Source organism: Pseudophryne corroboree, chromosome 10 (assembly GCF_028390025.1).
Source record: "Pseudophryne corroboree isolate aPseCor3 chromosome 10, aPseCor3.hap2, whole genome shotgun sequence".
Lineage (NCBI taxonomy): Eukaryota > Metazoa > Chordata > Amphibia > Anura > Myobatrachidae > Pseudophryne > Pseudophryne corroboree.
Window position 1 is genome coordinate 133,011,596 of NC_086453.1, and position 13,856 is coordinate 133,025,451.

The 13,856-nt window shown below is 46.1% G+C and overlaps 1 pseudogene; it reads right to left on the reverse strand.

Moving 5' to 3' along the window:
• Positions 1–13,238: 13,238 nt before the first annotated feature.
• On the reverse strand, positions 13,239–13,358 carry LOC134967604 (5S ribosomal RNA; annotated as a pseudogene).
• Between the last annotated feature and the right edge of the window lie 498 nt (positions 13,359–13,856).

Below are 13,856 nucleotides of genomic sequence, written 5' to 3' on the forward strand. Positions count from 1 at the left end.
GCAGTTAGTGAGTCAACTGGGCGCGTTAAGCAGAGCAGGATGTCATCGGCAAATAGACTAATCTTATGAGTCAAACCTCCTATATCTGGGCCTGTAATTGTTGGCTCAGACCTAATTGTCTCAGCCAGCGGTTCAATAGCTAAGGCGAATATGAGGGGTGACAGGGGGCAACCCTGTCTAGTACCGTTGGTGATATTGAAATCCCCTGACAAACAACCATTGACAAACACCCTTGCAGAGGGGGCAGAGTACAGAGCAAAAATGGAATCCAAGATCCTCCCTACAAACCCAAATTTACCTAGTACAGCTCTCCGGTATCCCCAGTGGAGTCTGTCAAATGCCTTTTCGGCGTCAAGTGAGAGTATAAGAAGGGGCGTTTTATACACAACAGAATGTTCTAATATGTTAAACACTCTTCGGGTGTTATCTGGGGCCTGCCTGCCTGGGACAAAACCCACCTGATCAGCAGCTATGAGGGAGGGGAGCAGGGGGGAAAGGCGATTAGCGATTAGTTTTGCGAAGAGCTTGACATCTGTGTTTAACAAGGCTATGGGGCGGTAATTTTGGACTGCTGTGGGGGCCTTGCCAGGTTTAGGGATGGCTACTATCTGTGCCTCAAGCATTTCTCTGGGAAATTTCCCCTCGCCCGATGCCTCATTAAAAACAGACAGCAGTAAGGGGGCCAGTTCATTCTTATATGCTTTATAGAAATTGGATGAGAAGCCATCAGGGCCAGGGGCTTTGTCTTTCGGGAGGGCAGAGATGGCTGCATCCAGTTCTTCCAGTGACCAAGGAGAACAAAGGGACAGGCAGGCCGCAGAGTCTAACGCCGGGAGGGATATCTTTTCCAGAAAAGACTGTATATCTACCTCTCTTGGTTGGGGGGTAGTCGGGTCAGACCTTAAATCATATAGTTGGGAATAGTACTCTGCAAAGGTGTTTGCAATATCATAGGGGTCCGATACCCGAGATCCCGTAGTGGAACAGACATAGTGTATCCTGGCCCTAGCCCGCTTGCTCTGTAGCTTCCTAGCCAAGAGGCGTCCCGCCTTGTTACCGAGTACATAAAACCTCTGGTTTAATCGATCAATATTGCGCTGCACTTCTCTAAGTGAGAAAACATTTACCCTTTCCCGGGCAACTAATAATAGCTTATATGTGGATTTATTATGGGGATTCGCTTTGTGTAACAATTCCAGTCTGGCCGCCTCTTTATCAGCAAGCTGGCGTTCAGCCTGTTGAGAACGTTTAAGTCTAGCAGCAGTTTGGATGGCATGGCCTCGAATTACCGCTTTAAGCGAGCACCAATTATTAAAAGTCGATGTATCTTCCGATTTGTTAGTCTCAAGGTATAGGTGTATGGATTGTTGAATAGTGAGAAGGGCGTCAGGGTTGTTGAGTAAAAACCTCCCCAGTCTCCAGGGCCCCGGGGGGATCCCACCGGTCTCTAGCTCCCATACTACTGTCAGAGGAGAGTGATCGGACCAAGTCATAGGTAAAATGGTTATTTCTCGGATGGCCTTCAGGGTCTCCTTATTTGTCAGGGCCAGGTCTATTCTGGAGTAAGGGCTATGAGCATGTGAGTAGAAGGAATAATCCCGCTCTGTAGGGTGTTTAGTTCTCCATGCATCATATAGGTCGGCTAGGCCTCCCGTCCCGGGTATTCCGACCTCCCACTAGGGTGCTTCTAGTAGCACTAGATCTATCTAGTAAAGGGTCTACTACCGAATTGAAATCCCCCAAGATCATAACCGCCCCCTTAGTGTGCTTATGTATCAGGGAACAGAGTTTCCTACAGAAAGTGAGCTGGCCAGTGTTCGGGGCATAGCATGATACTAAGGTGACCATGGTGTTTTCCAATAGCCCTATTAATATGAGATATCGACCCTCAGGATCTATTATTTGGGATTCTAATGTGAAAGTGCAGTTCAGGGAAAAGAGTATCGCTACCCCAGCTTTTTTAGTAGGGCCATTGGCCATATAGCAGGTGGGAAAGCGGTTATCAGAGAATTTAGGAGAGTCCAGTTTTCTAAAATGGGTTTCTTGAATCGCAACCACATTTGCTTTCATTCTATGGAAGGAGGACAGTGCTAGTTTACGCTTCTGTGGGGAGTTTAACCCTTTAACATTTAGCGAAACTAATCTGACCATAATTGATTAGTAAGGGTACATAACAACCGCTGTAGCCAGTATCTAGGAACAGAACCCTGGGGGAGACAAGACACCCAGGGGAAACAAACAAGGGTAGACAAAAGAAAGTTATGAAAGAGAAAATAGGAACAGTCCCCATAAAGATATGGGGCCATTGTAAGGCGCCAAAACATCCAGCGCCTCACCCTATGAAATAGAGAGGTTGGTGGTCAACCACCCCGCAACCGAACAACCGAGGATTGTGTATCTCAGCGTATGTACACCCACACGGTCTACAACCCTCACACCCCCGAGGCTCCTGTCCGCAGAGACACATAATGTTAAACCAATTTTGAGACCTAGTACAATTAGCTTAACTAACAAATACCAGTTAGATAGAGACATAAAATGAACTCTGTACTTCACATATATAAGCGTGCACTTGCATGTATTATCTAACAAATAAGGGACAGCAATCTCAATGGTTGTGTCGACTTATACTCTAAATGTAGCAGTCTCTGCATTTAACATCCAGGGTCTGGGACGGTGTTCCAGGTAAGGACACAAATGGTAAAAAAGGAAACTATGAGCAAAATATTTCTACTTCTCAACCATCGTCCAGTCCTGCTGGAGTCGGTGATCAGGGGAGCTGGTCTTGCGATCTTCCCCCAGATTCCATTTACGTAGAAGCTTCATACCTCCATCCGCTGACGAGATAGCTATAGTAGAACCGTCTCTGGAGATCAGCAGACGAGTGGGGAAGCCCCATCTATAAAGAATGCCAGCCTTCCGAAGAACCGCAGTGACCGGGTAGAAGGAACGTCTTTTGTTGAGAGTATACTGCGAAAGGTCACCATATAATTGCAGTTTACCCAAGGCTTCTGCAGTGGCAGAGGAAGGTCTTGCCGCCTTGAGCAAGGACTCCTTAATGTGGAAGAAGTGAACCCGCATCAGAACATCCCTGGACGATCCCTCTGGAGCACCCCGGGCTTTCGGGATTCGATGAATTCGATCCAGTATCAGGTCTGAGGAGCTAGCGGAAGGTAGCAGTTTTTTGAATATCTCCATAGTATAATCGTGGAGACTACTATTCGAGATTGAGTCGGGGACCCCTCTGAGTTTCAAATTGTTTCTGCGCGAGCGGTCCTCCAAATCCGCCACCTTATCGCGCAGAAAGTTCACTTCACCCTCCAAGGTGTCATGGGAATCTATCAGTGAATTATGTGAACCGACTACTTCACTCATCTTCGTTTCCAACTGCCCAGTTCTCTCACCCAGATCCTCTATGGAGCTCTGGCAGGATTTCAGCATAGCTCTGAATTCCGATGTCACGTCGTCTTTGAACTGGTGCAGCAGAAGCTTCATACTGCCTACTGTTAAAGCTTCACAATCCTCAAGGCGCTTTGGAGATGGTGCTTCACTGGGAGGGGGCTCAGGGGTCAAAGGAGGGGACCGCATGGTCTGAGGCGATGATCCTACTGCAGGCGTTCCGGCTTCTATAGGTTTGTTACGGAAAGGAGACGGCTTAAAAAAGGCCACTTGATTGACCGGTTTGGATGCTTTATGCTTCTTTGGAGCCATGGCTTCTGAATTCCCAGAAATGAGTTTAATGCAGTATAAGGGGGTTAGAGGTTGCTTCAATCCAGCAGGGTGACTACCCCGTGTGGGTATGTATCAGCTAAAATGGTTGCGGGGAGGTATTAGGAGGACATTATGAGCGAAAGGATCACATCTCAGCACAGCACAGGCATATCATTTGTGTGGGATCAAACAGCAATTTTCGCCCCTGTTCGGGGGTTATCGGTTGTAATATCTGCCCCTTAATCTCAGGTGGGCCTACGTGTAATGGATTGCTGATTTGTACCTGCGAGCACGACTGCGAGTAGTTTAATTAGGAGGTTCTCAGCAGTGTTCCCCAAACTGTGGTGACACCCAGCACCTCTTACTGCTTCTGCACCTCAGCTGCTCAGGGAGACTCAGGCAAGAGACCCAGTTCAGTGCGCACTGTATAGAGTGTTTCTGTGATTGTGTCCCTTCCGGCGTCTGGCTCCGGGCCGTAGGCAGCGGCCGTTCGCTGGTGTTAGTGCGGGCCTCACTGGAGGGGATTATGCTCGGGGAGCCGCTCACCTCTTCAGATGCAGGAGACACTCGGCCTCCCTTCCTGCACGTCGCTCTGTGGATCCCGCGATCTAAAATGGCGGCCGCCCCCGGAGTTCCGGGCTTCTAGTGTCCGCGTTCGGTCCGTCACCTCTCTCCCCCGCCAAATAGCCGGTCCCAGCAGTTCGGAGAGTGGGCCCGGTCCCAGGGGACGTAGGCAGGATTATCCCGGGTACGCTTCCGGGAACGGCGCTCCGCAGGTCCAGCAGAGGAAAGTTCAAAATTGAGGCCCCGGCTTCCAAGTGGTGGCTAGGCCGCAACCCGCAGGAGCCAGTACACCGGCTCCCCGATTCCGCAGCACTAGACCACCGCTGTGGGGGGTTCCCACAATCACAGGGGCTGACTTCCCAGGGCTTTCTCTGAGCAGGGAAAAGAATATAAAGGGTTTATTCTTTCAAGGACAGAGGAGCTTACTGTCCGTGCTTCCTCTCTGTTCAGCCTCAAGACCACGCCCCGGCCCCGCGCTCTTTCATCGTTGGTGACGGCTCCTTTATACATGTATGCCAATGTGGACAATTTTGTCCATATTAACATGCAGGGCTATGGGGCCAAGTGATGGGGGGGAGTGACCGTCACCTCCCGCCCCGCCGCCAGGTCATCGATCGTCTGTGTCAGCCGTCAAGCACCTCGGCGGCCAATCTCACAGTGTGTAGGGCCCATAAGATTCTAGATGTTCTAGCGGATGTTTTCAGTTTTTGGTTCATTTGTAGTGCTGTGAGCCTGAGTCTTGGCTGCTTTTCAGAAGTCTTCAATTCTTCCATAAGTGATTTCCAGCAAACAAGAGAAGACAATGTCAGGAGTGGTGGGTGCAGGCACATCAAAGCTCTGTACATCTGTTCTGCTGGCCACAGAATTACAATAGATGCTTCTAAGAGGCTGGGTGGGTCATTCAAAGTGCAGCTACATGAACAAATTGTAGCAAATGAACTGTAGTGGGTTTAACTCATTGGCAGCTGTTTTAGATATGATAAAGCAATGAGGAGAGCACTTGTAAGCTTCAGTGGTGCATTCCCCATCACCCAGTCACAAGTGGTTTGCTAGTGCTGGTAATCGCCACCATTGTTATTGTGTATTTTCAACTGCCCTTGACCATCTGCAAATAATACAGCTTTCACGGACGTATGTGCTACTGTGTGCCATTCTGCATGTCATTGCAGTTACATGAATATGCTGTTGCTGTACTTGGCCTACATTTTTGCCCCCCTCCTTCACCTGTATGTCTTCTCCAGATGCAAGTGGACTTCTGGCAATGTGCATAACATTTTTACACAATGCAGACTGGTGCAGTTCTTAATCTGTATCAGCACAATGAAGGGAGTATACTATCATCAAGGACATGAGCAATGGCTAAAGGGCAGGGACGTGCGGTGAGGTAAATGGCTTAGGAGACACTGGCTAGTACCGGAGCCAGATTTATACACAATATATGAGCCAAAGGGTTAATGTGAGCATATAGTGCTGGAAATTTGGTGGATTTTGATCAGAGATGTGTGGAAAACATAGGCAGGTGATTAACTGTGATCTACAGACATACTGCAAACAGGAGTAAGGGAAAAGTGATGTAACTTATTGCTCTAGCAGTAAGCTAGAGCACTCGAAAGAATCATATAGGAGCTGCAGATCACAGATTGGCTGCCCGAGTCAGCAGAGGCAAGTAGCAATCTGACTGGTGGCGATGCGGTCAGCTGATGAGATAAAACATGATGATGTCAATGGATCAGCTCCATGATACAAGTGCAGCAAGAAAACCTGAACTGCAGGACAGGCAGCAAAGTTAATGGGCCCTACACACTGGCAGATGATACTGCACGATATGAACAAGAACTCATTCATATCGTGCAGTGTGGAGGCACCAGCGATGAACAATGCGCGGCCCCTCGCTCATTCATCGCTGGTGCCCCGTCGCTTGTGCATGCAGGCCAATATGGATGAGATTGTCCATATTTGCCTGCACTGCTATGGAGCCGGGTGACGGGGGGAGTGAAAAAACTTCACTCACCCCGTCACTGCCCCCCCCCCCCCCCCCCCCGCGCCGCCGGGTCGCCCGTCGGCCGTATCGAGGAGGTATTTATTTTGTCCTGCAACAGCCATGGGTACATGTCTGATGCTTCAGAAGTAACCCTAACTCATATCCTTCTGTTAAAAACACATTGGAAATGCATTCAGCATCTAATCCCTTACTTTAGTATATGAATGTTTGCAGCTTTCATTGGGTGATGACGCTCTCAGCTGCCCATTTCTTATTTTGAGGCAAGGTAGACACAAAGTACATGTAACCGCACAGATTTCAATCGTACAACCCCAAATAGAAAATCTACAATAGTATTCACAGAGGGGGTGTGCTACCAACTGCCCGTTAGATAACTACTGTACGTTGCAAAGGAAAAGACGGTAGTAATATGGTGCACTATAGTCTATAAAAATAATCACATAAAATATAACTTTTAAAAGAGTTAATAAAAAACAGGTCACTCCCCCCACCGAGATGGTCACTAAAGCAAAGTATTAAAATGATAGAACATAAGAAGGAAAAGTGAGAAAATTAAAAAGGGTAGCATGCCCTTCTCTAGGAAGTGCAGCACCAGGATATGACATCATAGACCAGCCCATTTCCAACATGGTTTATGCAGTCAGCAGATATCCGGGTTAGACATTGCTGACTGCTGTTCCTTTACATCAGTGACTGGCGTGTACTGGGGAGATGCCATAGGGACAATGAAGACACTGAGGACGTGTTTCAGAGTTGCACACAAGTTTGATCTGTGGACAGATGTTGCGAAGTTCAGCACTTGTGCATTTGTTGCAACCTGCGTTTCCAACTTTCAGCAACTACAAATGATTCTGAGAAGAAAAAACAACGGAGATATATAAATTAAACATGTTCAATCCCTAAATCAATATAAATACATAAAATCACATGCATATAAAATGACACAAATAAACGCATACATACAGTATACTGTATAACATATAATATGAATGACCCAGTAATTACGGTCACCCATGTATAGAAACCCTGCTCCTTGGAGCCAATGTATGGTTAATCTATATCCACTTGAAAATTTCCTCTATATGAGGTAAATCAATTGTTAAAAAACACTGACTAGTGTAGTGCACTAAGGAAATTTTTTTTTCTTTTCAGAGTCTACAGAGTAAAAAAGCCTTCATTTAAAGATGTTCTCATAGGCTGTTTAACTTTGTGTCCGATTGTATCAAGATAGAATTTACTGTATAATTGGGATGGCAACAAGGTTTTTATCTGCCAGATTACACAGTAGGCCTACGTTACTCACACTATTGTGGTTTTCAGGGTGCTCATGAGACGTTCACTGCTGTTACTGTGTCAGTGGCTCTTATATAAATCCTTGGGGTAATTTTTCAATGGGTCACTCTGTGCTATATCCTACAGTAAGTGTGAACTGCAAATCCCAGCCACTGTGCGATGGTAACAGTCGGCTGGAGGAGTTTCTCGTTTCTCCTGGATGTCGGTACCTGCGGACACTGGAATTCCTTATTTGGGAAGGTGTTCTCCGTGCCCCGGATTCCATGCTGGAGCTGTGCTGTGGTTCGCGCTTGAAGGGGGGGGGGGGTTCCCCGTTCACCACTCGTATATGCCGCCTTGTGAATGAACACGCTGGTAGTAAGAGTTAATGACATGGATGCCTCTGCAGGTCTGGAATTCATTTATCCCTAACGTGTTTATCTACCATAAACATGCGCCCATTTCCTCAGAGTGGGCAAAAGAGATATAGTCAACTGGGATGTTGTCACACAGCCAGAGGCAGGAATTACCATTGATGAGGACTAAGGGGCCCACTGCTGCCCAGACCAGCAATGTGTTATCCCCTGGCTCCTCGCAGGCCATTTTGAACTATGTTGGATCAGTGGCCCAGTGCAGAGAGCAGGGTGGGCCCCACTGTCTGAGGGACCTGCACAGGGGCATAGCCAGAACTTTGTGGGCCCCATAGAAACATTTTGAAGGGGCCCTGTCCGAATGAGAGAGACCACTCTCCACAGCAGTTGTTAATTTTATGCCCTATAATAGTCCCTTTAGTTTATTTTCTGAACCATAGTAGAGCCTTATTTAATGTTATGCACAAGTTCACCCTATTTCACATTTCACAGATGCCAGTACACATTATGCCACACAGTATCCCCAATTCACATTATGATATATAGTGCTCCCCATTCATATTGTGCCTCATTACAGTGCCCCAGTTCATAGTATATAACATTAAAATGCCCTCCAGTTCATTTTATACCACATTACAATGAGCAGGTCCAGGGGCTTACCTATATTGCAGGCCCCAAGGAAAAAGTTTGAAAGGACCCCTACGTACCACCCAATGGCGAAAAATGTATATAACACATGTAACTTTGACAGGAAAGGTGGGCCCCTCTCAGCTCCGGGCCCCATAGCAGCTGCACTGCCTGCACCTATGGTAGCTACGCCCTTGGACCCGCCACTTACCTTAAGGAGGCAGGGCTGACCTTATGTGTGCCGGACTGGTAGAGGAGTCCTGCCACCTATCAGCGCTGATGATGACAGCCACTCTAATTAATAGACAGCTGTACATTATTTCTCATTCACTGTTGTGAATTTAAGGCAGTCACAACTGGTGTAACTGACACTTAGAGTCTGCCTGACCAAGTGCCAAACTGAGGAGAGCACAAGGGGCGGGGGTCACAGACACAGCAGAGGCCACTGTGTACCTGACCCCACCAAGATATATACCCCCTCTTTGAAACACACAGTCCTGTGCTTGTACCCCTGTCACCCACTGCCTCTCCCACTCACCCACTGCCTCTACCTCTCACCTGCTGCCCTTCGCTGTCACCGTTTTTCTCTTCCTGTCATTCATTGCTGTGTGACATATTGTGAACCATGTTTAGGGAGGGAGACCCAAATTATATTTTACCACCTGGGCCCACCACACACAGTTATGCGACTGTGCACAGCAGATGGGAAAGAGACTGTTCGGCCACACAGAGAATCCTAAACCAGGATGCTGGACTGGTCTGGTAATCAGCAGACACAGGATAATGCAGGAACACAGTGGTAATGCAGGTTTAACAACAGTGGTATCAAACACAGGGTTTTCCCGCTAATAGGTATTTCACCTGAGGAGCTAAATACTGCAGTACTGTTGCACTCTTACACAGTAATGAGATCAGGATAATTTCCATCCTTTGGTTGGTTACCTGCAAAGGTGATCTCACCATGTGCCTTTAAAAAAAAATACATATATGGGCATGTACTGCAGGATGGGCATGTATTGTAGTTGGAATTGTGGGCTATTCAGAGTTAAGCATACACAGAAACCTGTTTCAATTTAAATGGATCTGTAATAGTGATAATGGCTACTTTTACAAGCAGGTGGATGGGGGCAGTGCTGGTGCACAGATGTGGCCGACTTTAGAGTGCTTGCAAAGATCAGCAAATACAAAGTGACAGTATTGCAGACCAGACCCTCAGTGAGTAACATTGTCACTCATTCAGTGGGGGTAATTCAGATCTGATCGCTGCTGTGCGATCAGATCCGAACTGCGCATGAGTCTGAGCCGCAATGTGCTGGCGCATCGCTCAGTAGCGACAGGCATTGGTGCCTAGCAACAGGATGGAGCAAAAAATCAGAACACATGGCCGATTGCAAGGTGATTGACAGGAAAAGGCCATTTTTGGGTGTCAACTGACCGTTTTACAAGAGTGTCTGGAAAAATGCAGGCGGGATTTAGGCGTTTTCTGGGAGGGTGTCAGCTTCGGCCCCGATCAGCAGGATTCAATCGCAGCGGCTGAGTAAGTCCTGGGCTGCGCAGAGACTGCACAAACTGATTCTTGTGCAGTTCTGCCACAGAAGCGAACGCACACTTGCACAGCGCTTTTCCCCTCCCCTGTACGTGGTGACTATCTGATCGCAGCGCAGCAAAAAAAATGCAGCCCAGCGATCAGGTCTGAATTACCCCCAGTGTTTTAAGTGCTCCCTAAATCCATGTGCCCTTGGTTCACCTAGTGGATGCGCATCCCAATAAACATGTGCTCATGTGAGAAAATTGTCATTTGCCTATGCACCAGTGGTGCAAGTATGTGGGTACGCTCGGGTACGGGTATGCAGTACCACCTGCCACACACTTTGGACCCATGACCGCCATTACCACAATTATAATGGGCCACAAAGCAACAAGACCATGGTGCTTGGCAGCATGACGGCGCCTCCCACTTTGTCAGGGTTATCTGGTGTGCGACAGTAACATCATAACGTCACCTCACGCTTCCTCCTCTAGCGGCTGGGGCTGACGCAATGAGAGGAGCTTGATTGCACTTTCCCGCAGCCTCCCTTGCTGGGAGCAGCAGTGCATCTGTTTCCATTCACTCAGCTCGTGTGACGCATCGGCACTGAGCGACTTTTTTTCTTCACAGGCTGGGCTGCTGAGCCTGTCTCTGGCTTTACTGTGTAGGGTCATTAATTTCTAATATAATGTGGACATTACTCTATATATTTCTATTATTATGAGTGCAATACAATATATTTCTATTATACCAGGGGCACTACTACAGTATATTTTCCTGTTATAATGGTGGCATTACTATATATTGTTATTAAATTGGGGGCATTATTATATATATTTATTATACTGAGGGTATCACTATTTATTTCTATTATACTAGAGGCATTACTATATATTTTTAGCCTTGCCTCCAGAGTGTAAAGAAAAGGGGCTGTATTGTGCAACTAGTGTCATGTAACCACTCCCACTAGTGGCACGTGGTCATGCCCCCTCACAACACATGACCACGCCCATTTTTTTAGCACTCCGTACCAGTAAGAAAATATTTCTTCTTGCAACACTGCTATGCACCCAGATATAGAACTTGGGAGTTTATGTATCAAGGCATGACAAACGCGTTAAGACCCCATTTAACATGTATTGTAGAGGTTTTTTATGAATTCAGACATTAATTAGATTTTTTGTGGCAATGAAAAATATGGGCACAGAGACAGGAGGAAGGTCAGATTGCTCGGACCTAGGCTTGTTGTCAAATGTCCTCCTCTACAGTGTGTGGCTTTTTTTACTGGAGGGGGCATTTACATGCTTTCCGGATTTGGCCCGTTCAGCTCTTGGTGGTACTGAAAAATAATGCTTTTTTCTAAAGGAAATCTTCAAAAATATGCACCTTAGTCTGGCGCCGGAATCCCGACAGCCGGCATACCAACACCTTTTCTCCCTCTTGGGGGTCCACGACCCCCTTGAAGGGAGAATCGCGCACCACCGTGCCCGCAGCGTGGCGAGCGCAGCTCATTTGCGCTCGCCCAGCTGTTGGTATGCCGGCGGTCAGGATTCTGGCGCCGGTATGCCGGGACCCCGACAGCCAGCATACTATACTACACCCATCTGGATAGATAGATTGTATATACAGTATTTATGTTGATAGGAAGATCCCGTTTTAGTGGGTTGCTTTGTTCAGAGCCGGCCTTACGCATAGGCAAACTAGGCAATTGCCTAGGGCATTTGGTATGCTTAGGGGCACCAGCAGCTTCTGCTGATTAAATGATATGCGGCATGCCTATATTCTGTGTGTGACTGCGGCAGTATCTGCATACGAAATGCTACGTTGCAGTGTATTCCTGGAAATCACTGTAATGTAGCATTTCGTATGCAGATACAGCCGCAGTCGCACACAGAATATATGCATGCTGCATATCATTTTAATCAGCAGAAGCTGCTTGTGCAACCTAGCCACATAGCAATGCAAATAAGATGCATTTTCATAAACAAAAGGCGCCCGACGTTAGCAGAGCTGCCAGCTGACTCATGCCAGGCATCTCCTGCAGAACTAGTGGCGGTGCTAGGAGGCACCAGCCAAAATCTTGCCTAGGGCATCATATTGGTTAGGGCCGGCTCTGGCTTTGTTGTTTATGGATTATCTTTGGCCTGACCTCAGCACATCACCACATGTAGCTATATGAACTTGCTGTATTATTAATTATTGCAGTAAGTCTGCAAAAGAAGAATGTTGCTTTAGCAGAACAGCTAAGTCAGAGCTGTGATTGGAGACATGCTAACCATCTGATCTGTGTTATTAAATCTAAGTGATCCAAATAAGGATATGCAAATGTAACTTTCTCTTCACATCCTGTGCAATATGTTCTATTATTTAAGGTTAGGCAAATCAAGAAGCTGAAAGTTAAAGATCAAGGGGGAGATGTGTTAAGCCTTGGAGAGCAATAAAGTAGAGTGAGAATGTACCAACCAATCAACTTCTAACTGTCGTTTTACAGGCTGTGCTAGAAAAATTCAAGAAAGGGGTTTGTGGGAGCCGCACCGGTCTAGCAACAATTTTTGTACGAAAAGCAATCTGAGTAATGTCCTCTGAGAAACTGAAATTTATGTTATAGAATTGCTTCAGATTAAGGTAACTGTGCATATAGAAAGATAGTATGTCTTTTAAGGAGCACTAAATATAGTTACCATTCAGTGGTGCTCCCATGAGTCAGAAATATATTGAGAAAAAGTACCAAATAAGAGAAATGGAAAAAGAAGTAGACTCTTGTTTGGGAGCACTCTAACTCAGAGGAACTAGGTTGTATACATGTTTTAAACTGGTAAAATCATGATTTTAATAGATTCTTGTTAAAAATATATAGAATTATCGGAGTTCAAAGCTTATTCTATGTGATTCAAGACTATTGTGCAAAAAATATCTATATCAATTTAGTAAATAATTAGCGAAAATTGCTATAATATAATGTAAGCCGGAAAAGCTTTAGAATTCACAAAAAAAGGGGGGGGGGGAGAAACACCTACTAGTCTCAATGGTGTCTGTCAAGTGAATATATGACCATCATTCATACTGCAAAAATCCCAAATGGAAAAAGTAGTTGCAGGGAATTAAATCATAGGCCATATGAATCCGAGTACCCATCTGTGACTTAGAATTGGGCAGCAAAATTTATTTGCAGTACCAGGATGTTCCAAGGTGGTCTCCCATCCGAGTACTGGTCCGGCCCTCCACTGCTTAGCTTCCAAGATCGGAAGAGATTGGGCATCTCCAGTGGGGTATGTCCGCAATTTCTTAAGCTAGCCCTTTCATTTGTCACTTTATATTGGAAATGGAATCGTTCATATTTTCAACAAGAAAAATTAAAGAAGGACAGACACACATGTGAACGGCAGGCTCAAAAAGTGCAGATTGGATATGACAATTGTATGGCAAACAAGTATCAAGGCCATAAATATCCAATCAAAGTGAATCCTTCCTTATTTATATTGTACTATACACCAGTCAATTGTATATAGATAACAAAATCATTCTTGGTTGTGCTGTCTAAATAAGACAGTAATAAGCATAAATGAATCACCAAGAAAGAATAGGGAAATTACTGCAAAGAATCCTTTATAGTTAGTGGGTTAGTATCTGTGTTTTTCTCACAACCAAAGATCCACCATTGGTATACAAAATCTCTGAAATAAACAAAAATGAGAACAAATATTGTAGTATCAGGGTATTCCAAAGTGGTCTCATCCAAGTACCAAACCTGTCCACCGCTATATAGCATAAATGCTCAGAT